The sequence below is a fragment of the Anguilla rostrata genome, chromosome 6, assembly GCF_018555375.3.
Source record: "Anguilla rostrata isolate EN2019 chromosome 6, ASM1855537v3, whole genome shotgun sequence".
Taxonomy (NCBI): domain Eukaryota; kingdom Metazoa; phylum Chordata; class Actinopteri; order Anguilliformes; family Anguillidae; genus Anguilla; species Anguilla rostrata.
The window spans coordinates 2,857,647-2,866,601 of NC_057938.1; positions in this window are offsets into that span (position 1 = coordinate 2,857,647).

The window sequence follows — 8,955 nt, forward strand, 5'->3', positions numbered from 1 at the left end:
TCAATACGGGGGCACGTGTCCCAGTAAAAGGGGTCTAACAACACCCATGTCTAAACCAGCGGAGAAATATCCAGTTCTATATTAAAGAAATATAGAGCACTCTTTTATTTTAAGACACGTTTTATTGTAAAACAGGTCATACCAAGGTACTTGTGACTTTTTTTTTTTTTTTTTTAAAGAGGTATTTGAGTGCCGAGTGACAGTGTTGGGATAATTTTCTTCAAAACGGAATATATCAAGACGCACCTGAATACAGCGGTTGGGATTTCATTGGCTGAAACACACGCAGGCTTGATGGAAAGGGGTGACAGGCCGGGGTTGTTGATCCCTAAGGAAAATAGGACAATACATATTTCACAACAAGATATATTATGAAAATATTTAAACGCTTTACAATATGGGCAAAGATACACATTATGCAACATAATTTCATCATTTTATAAAAATAAAAAAAAACATTTTTTTAATCCACATATATGATATATTGCATTGTATTCAATTCTCATTTAGGGAAATCTTGTGACCTTGTGACCTTGTTACATCAGGACTGACCTGAGACAGAGGTGATTCTAGTCTCAGTATCAATCTATGGTTTGAACAGCACTTAAGAGCAAAACTGAAACGTTTCCGTATGAAGTACTTTCGCAGAACGTCACAAAAACGTATCTGCTTGTCACAAAACAAACCTGAGCCTGCAACCTAGCTCAGCTACAGAGGTGTCCCTGGCCATGGAGTGTACAATAGTTGTGCTTTCTACTAGACTGACCATGCATAAATAATGACGATGTCCTAATTGTCTTCTGAGTCATCCTGAAATAATGACCCACAGGCACTGTTATTGGGTAAAGCGTGTCAATTCCATTTTCTGAAATTCTCTGCCCACGAACCCCCCCCCCTCCTCCACCCCCCACCCCCCCACTTCCCAAAACTCATTCCAGTCTGGAGATTGTGAAAAGAGAAAGGACACCCCCCCCCCCCCCCCCCCGCAGTTATAATCTGAACTGGGGGGTTGGCAGGGGGGTCAGGGGACTGTCTGAGTTTGTCAGCAGAGAGAAACCAGGGCACGGTCAGATGCCGCGGGCAACGTGCCCAAGGGCGGGGGGGGGGGGGGGGAGCGCCTGATGGGGGGGGGGGCTTCCTGGTTTCATCACGGGGCTTGGAGGACATGCTTTTTACGGGCCTGTTTGCTGACACTTCCTGTCCGGAGGACACGGTCTGCATGAGTTATTAATGTGCTGCACACACGCACAACCACACGCGCACACACACACACGCGTGCGCGCACGTTAACACACAAACATGCACATATGCACATGCAGAAACGCATGCACACAAACACACGCGCACACATGCAGGCACACACACGCGCACACATGTAGGCACACACACGCGCACACGCAGGCACACACACACGCACACAAACACACTCACACACACACACACACACGCGTGCCCTCACACACATGCGCCAACACATACACACACAAATGCACCCACACACACGTGCACACACATATACATACATGCATATTAATCTGACCAAAACGCACGTATTCAAACTGTGGAATGCAAAAAAAAAACAGAGGGGGGATAGGATGGGGGTGCTGCTGTACTTCCAACATAACTCATTCATTCCCAAACCCGTTCCATGTAAGTTTGTGGGAAGAAAAAAAATTGGAAACATCTGGAGATGGAAATATTTACACTGTCACGCTTAGCAGGGGGGCAGGGGGAAGGGGTGCAGGGGCGCAGGGGCGAAGGGGGAAGGGGGGAGGGGTGGGTTCCGCGCCGCTAAACGTGTTTTTGGAGCTTTTTTCGGGGTCCCATTAGAGACCCGGGCCGCAGAGACCCCGTCCTGGATGCCAGTCTTACACGCTGAGCTCGGGCCACCAGGCGAGCCCCGGACGCAGCAGCGCCAGGCATCCCGCTGGCACCCTGCCCCACCGCGGGCACCCTGCGCCCGGGGCACTCTCCGCTCAGGGTGGGTCCCACGACCCCTGCCTGCAGCAGGACCCAAAATCAACCCCCCATTCTGTGACTTTTCGGCTGCTCGGGGCTGTGTGATTACATCACATTACATTTACAGGCATTTAGCAGAGGCTCTTCTCCAGAGCGACTTAAACAACATTTTACACAGCATTCACATTGCATTTATACAGCTGGATATATACTGAAGCGATGCAGGTGAAGTACCGTGCTCAAGGGTACAATGACAGTGTCCAACCCAGGAATCGAACCTCTGACCTTTAGGTTACATGACCAGCTCCTTGCCCATTATACTACACTGCCGCCATGAGATGGTAACCCATAGCATGCTATCACCGCCTAGTTTGCCACTATCCCACATCTTTTACAGTCGCACATTGTGTTATTAAACTACTACGCGCTACACTGCCCAATATAATATTACCCCCCCCAGTGTCTTACGGCTTCAGTGCGTTTTATTCATGTCAGCAGGGGAGCCGTTGGAACAATAAAGACTGTTGTATCACTGTAAACTTCTTAACACTCATAGCGTGTCCAAGCACACACGTACAGTACATACACACATACACACACACACCTGCATGTTTCCAAACATGCACGTACACACTCACACACACACACACTCACACACACACACAGTGCCGTAGTGCCCACAGCTGCTCTCTCTCTCCCCGTTAATGAGATCCCACAGCCTGTGGTGGTGGTGGTGGTTGGGAGGGGGGGGAGGAGGTGTGTGTGCAGGAAAACCTCTCCCTCTACCTGAGGAATTACAGCCTGTCAGGAAAAGGCCAAATGACACACACAAAAACACCCGCTGACCCCCCATGACCACAACCTCCACCTTTCCTGTCAGAGCTCAGACGCCCCCAAAAACGCCACGTTCGGGGGGTGTGGAGTGGGCGGGGTGGGGGCGGCACTCGACCAGCATACAGCCTCACTCAACAGCCTGTACGGGCCAGTGATCCGGGGGGGGGGGGCGGTTATAACTTATCCTGTACAGGTTAAAACAGCAGTGCCGGGGCGCCGCCCCACACTGACCTCAGGTCAGGGTCACGTGCGATCTTGCGCTGGCCTGGGTTGGGTTGACCGTCAGGCGGGCTGACCTTTGATCAGCTGTCGGGGTCAGGAGCGGCCGCACGTGCCAGGCTTGTGCTGCAGGCCCACCCCTGACCTTTTGGGAGCACTGTACGAAATTGGAATTGGGCCCCTCCCCCTTTTCACTCTGTGGCTGTCTTGCTAGGGGCCCTAGCATTGGTGTGTGTGTGGCGGGGGAGGGGGGGGGGGGTGTAATGGGTTGGTAGTACTCATTTTTGGGGATGGGGCTGATGGTGTTAGATGGCAGCTTGTGATTGTAGACCGGAGTGGGGGGGGGGAATAAAGTAGTTGTCATTGACAAAAGCTTAGTTCTTATCTTTGGCAGACAGGGGCCAGGGGGGCCGGTGATGTACTACTTATCACTTGTCGTAGCCAATGCCTACGATAACCCTGAATGAGGGCGACTTCTTATTGGATGCCAGTATGAGTGGGACTGCATTTAGGGTGGGTATCGCAGCCGAGTTTGCTGGAGCAGGCGCCGGTCCGAACGACCCTCTAATGTAAAGAAGGGCAGCTGGAGTCGGAGCTGAATGACGACGTCTCATCCGTGGAGAGTCAGCCCAGCTGACTGCAGACATTTCTGGAATGTTGAGGTAAGATTCTGCATTCCGCATTCCGTATTCCGTAATCCATATTCCATTCCGTTCCATTCAATTCCCGTTGGGCTATGATGCAACAATATGAATAGATGAGTCCCCGTACAGTTTTCGGAATGTATTTCCTCTTCCAAGCAAGCTCTGTAAATCACACACAAACTTGCTCCAGTGATGTCATATGAAACACGCCGCTGTCCTCGCCTGATGGTTATCATTTAGTCACGAAAAAACATTTCCCATGTCCCTCCTCCACATCCCTTCCTTCGAACCGTAAGGGCACAGATAGCCATCTTTGGACAGTCCCTCTCGGTCCGGGGGGGGGGGGGGGGGTGTGCAAATATACTCGTTTCCAAATGCGCGCATGAGTCAGCGCCGTTCGGTTGCAGTTACTAACCGGTGTTTTCAATTTCCCGGCTCGTCGGCCCTCCCCCCCCCAAGGAATAAAATGATAGATGGAGCATAACAGTCCCCGTTTTGATTTTAACTCTGGTTTGTTTCAAAATATTTAGGGGCAACATCATCACAGATGGGGCGGAGAAAGGCTGGCCAATTCAACATGAATTGTGGTAAATTATTTCACGCTCATAATATACTAATGAGCTCTTTCCTGGCAACAGCATCTTAGTCATTGAATAAGCCTGTAGCGTGCTGATGAGTACGTCCGTAAACAAGTTTACCGTTAACGCAGTATCTGTGCACCAAATGCACATGGTAAAATGCAATGTTAATTCAACTCTGACAGAGTACATGCAAGTCCAGTAGGGAGCATGTGTACTTCACAAGGATTGATTTAACACTGAACATTAAACATCCACACCAGTGAGTATATGCCCATAAAAGGTATTACAGCACACGATATCTCTAAGCACATAGATATTGCGTGCTATAACATTATGTTCAGAACCAGGCTGCCGCAGTGCAGAAGAAAGTGATATTTATAAATAGACACAAATGAAAACTTGTTCTTCGTATTTACGTAATAAGGGGAATTGTGAAAGTCTCAGATTCGCTCATAAACGTTCCCCTGGTAAAAACTGTCTCTGCTGCAGCCAAGGAACAAATGAGCTGATTTATTCTCAGACCTCCTCGTTTAAAAAAACCGCTGCCTCGTTTGCCTCGTTCGTCCCCACGGCGGCATGCGTTCTGAATAGGAACCAGGGCCTCTCACACGTGCTCACTGCGTATGGATGCAGAGCTGTGTGTGTCTGGGGCGAGCTGAGGATCAGAGAGATGGAACGACCCTGTGGAGCATTCCCGCTGCACTACCTGCTTTCCCACTGCACTTCCCGCTTTCCCACTGGGCTTCTCTCTGCACTTCCTGCTTTCGCACTGTGCTTTCCCCTGGACTTCCCGCTGTGCTTCCCTCTGTGTTCCCACAATCCTGCTGTACTTCCCGCTGTGCTTCCCTCTGTGCTTCCCGTTTTCCCGCTGCACTTCCCACTTTCGCACTGCACTTCCTGCTTTCCTTCTGCACTTCCCGCTTTCCCACTGCGCTTCTCTCTGCACTTCCAGCTTTTGCACTCTGCTTCCCCCTGGACTTCCCACTGTGCTTCCCTCTGTGCTTCCCACTTTCCTGCAGCACTTCCCGCTGTGCTTCCCTCTGTGATTCCCGCTTTCCTGCTGTGCTTCTCACCCCAATTCCCGCTGCCCTTTCTGCTGTGCTTCCCACTGGTGCAGCAAAGCCTGCCTCTCCGTAAACCATCAAAAAGGTCTCTGTCTCTGTCTCTGCCTCAAACCAGATTAAAAACACATGTTTCTATTTTCAACTTGTTTTATCGCTGCAATAAGCTTTTTTCTGCCGATACAAAGAATCATTGTCAATCTACCTTTTAATGAACACTGTGTGTGTGAATATGGGAGGAGTGGTTAGATAGTCTGGTGTGCCAACTGGAAATTCAGCTGTCTGATTCACATTTGAGGTGATTTCATGGGTGGTTAAGCATAGAAACCAAATTTATTGCTTAGTAAGTTCCAGGAAATCTCATACAGTTGTTTTATTTTATTTGCAGACTTTGTGTAAATTAAGCATCTGTTGTCCAAAGCTGGGAGAGAGAGCATTTTCTCTGCCCACTTTCAGCCCTGTGGTCCCCAAGACCAGTAATGGTCAGGACTGCAGAATCATGGGAAATGTAGGCAGGGATACATGGAGCAGCAGGAGGAGAACCATTCCGGTCGGCTATCAGCGCTTTGCTGTGTTTCGGAGGGTTAGGGGTCCTGGGCGGGATTGAGAAGGGGCGTTCAATGCAGTCTTTTACAAAATAAACCTCAATTAGCCCATTAGTGAAAACAGAAAGAGGCAGAGAGTATAACCCAGCAGAGAGTATAACCCAGCTGATCGGCACAGGTGACCTAATGTGGCTGAGAACAAACACAGTGTCCCCCTTTTTTTTCCTGTCCTCAGTTAATGACGGATCAAGTAAACCGAAGAGGAAAACAGTTCGACAATCGGCCCTTTGTTTGTCTTTACCCTGGGTGGGGCGGGGGGTAGGGGGGGGCCACACGCACTGACTTCACTAGGGGAGTGGAGTGGTGGGGGTGGCAGCCCTACTGAAGGGTTTCTTCCACCCCCCCCTCCCCACCCCAGCCCCTCAATACGCTGTAGGGGGTACTGTGTTCCTTGGCCACATAACAGCCTTTTTTTCCTCATGTAACATTCCTCTCCCCCCCTCTCCCCTTTTCGGAAAACCACAGACCGTTTCCTTTTTTTTCCTGCTGAATATTATCCAGTTGTGATGCAACTGCGGATGGTGGGTGAGTGTGTGTGCGTTTATGTGTGTGTTTGCGAGTGTGTGTGTGTGTGTGTGTGTGTGTGTGCGTGCGTACGTGCGTGCGCAAGGCTGAGTGTAAGTTTTGAAGGGGAGGTGCTGGCTGACGTGTACGTACCCAAACTTGCTTATTGCGCCATGTTTACCGATACTGGGGAGCCAGATTTCCCAGTCTGCTGTTCTGAGCTCAGTGATGAAGCCCCAAGTTTTTTGGAGCCAGTCTGTGGTCGTCCCACTCAGTCCGTTTCCCAGAATCCAAAGCTCAGTTCCTCCTGTACTCACTCACTACGTCTGCCTGTGTGGCAGTGTTCGCCTGTTTTCTGATAAAGGCCGGCATTTACAGATCCAAAATCTAACCATATCTGTGACTAATAAGTCTGGAGCGTTACGTGTATACACACCCACACACACACACACATATACGCACATGCGTACGTGCACATGCACACACACACAAACACATACACAAGCACACACACTTGCACACGTACAAACACAAGCACACACACACACACACACGACTACTAAATGCACATGGATTAATGCAGATAGTAAATACTGAATGATTAAGGTGACTGCCGCCAACAAGTAAATTACTGAGTTCTTGATATGTGGCATAGAGCAGTTGCTGATTTGAGCCTGATTAGCTCAAAAGCAGAATATGAAAGTTTGCACAAGACAATAACAAACGAAATCTGTCAAAAAGTCAGTTTAGACCGAATAAGGAAAAACAACAATCACTCAATCACTGGCAAGAAAATGGAAATCAAATTAGCCTCTGAGAGAGCATCACCCCAAAAGATGACATTTATCGTGTAAAAAAAAAAAAAAAAACTATATTGTAAAGGGTTCTACGTGGAAGCTAGACATCAAACAAGATCTCAATAGAATAGTATGTAAAACTGGCCATTTTAAAGAAAAACAAATAACGTTCTACTGTAATGTTAGTCCTAATAAAAATGTCTGTTTGACAACGTGTAAAACATCGAGATCCATGGGCACTGCATGACATTACAGGCAATTCGCTGACGCTCTTATCCAGAGCGACATACACAACCTTTTTTTTTTTTTTACATTGTATCATGAAGCAATGCAGGTTAAGGGTACAACGGCAGTATCCTACCCAGGAATCGAACCTGTGACCTTTCGGTTACAAGCCCAGTTCCTTACCCACTGTGCTACACTGCAGAATGCCTGGGGGAGATCTGTCAGCAGGACCACTGCTTGCCTGATTTTAAGAGCTGAAAATGTGCATGGCTTACATAAACCATGGTTGTTACAAGCCAAGCTATTTTGAAATGGAAAGAACGTGTTTTTTATTATTTTTTTTGTTGTTTTTAAAAAAATTATTACTCTCATATTTTGACTCAAGAGTTTTCTGCTATTTACAATCAGAAGGCATTACATTGACGTAACAATTTCCATTGTACCTCCTTTGTCAGATCGGAAAGAAAAAGGTTTCCCACAATTAAATTCTGACGGTTCTGAAATAATTTAATAATTTTTCAAGACAATTATTCCCATAGATCCTCCACGCTCACCATTTTGGATGTGAAAAATGTTTTTTTTCCACAGGTCTCTAAAATACCAATGGGGGAATAATTTATCTGAGAGTCTAAACTGACACATATTACAACACCCCTACCCCTACCCCAAGTACGTCAGTTTAACAGGATTCCCTTGTTTTCCCACAGAAAAAAATTACTGAATTACTGTAAAGAGGCCTTCTCCCAGAAGCCCTGAAAAGGGGACGTGTCACTTTTTCTTTATGTGCCAAAACGCATTACAAACAGAGACTGAAAGAAACTTAAATCAAATGAACAAAATCTGATTTATTTCCATTTTGGGTGTTTATGTTGTCGATGGGGTAGATGTGAAACAGCCTTCCACATTTTTTGGTCAGCAATCAAGTTGTTTTTTGTTTTTTTGAGGGTGTGTCTCTTTATTAGCTGCTAGCATGCCCCTTACATGCCCAGGTTCTTCTTTTGGGAGTTTAACTCTGCCAGGGAATGCAGTGGAGGATCTGCAATTTGGGAAAAGAAGGGGTGACAACATGGAGTCATTATCACTTGAGATCTATGTGAGGGGCTTTGTGACTGACGGCTGTGTTGAGTGCGAGACTCTGGAGGAGGAACTGCGTTGGGTATGTTGCTGTGGTTTGGCTGTGTTGGATATGTGACTGTGGGTTGGCTGCGTTGGGTATGTTGCTGTGGGTTGGCTGTGTTGGATATGTGACTGGGTTGGCTTTGTTGGGTGTTACTGTGGGTTGGCTGTGTTGGGTATGTGACTGCATTGGCTGCGTTGGGTATGTGACTGTAGGCTGGCTGTGTTGGGTATGTGACTGTGGGCTAGCTGTGTTGGGTATGTGACTCTGGGTTGGCTGTGTCAGGTATGTGATCGCGCGTTGGCTGTGTTGGGTATGCAACTGAGGGATGACTATATGTTCAGTGGTATACATGACAACTTACTGTTCAGGAGTGAGTGGGAAACACAAGACCAAGACACATGTGACC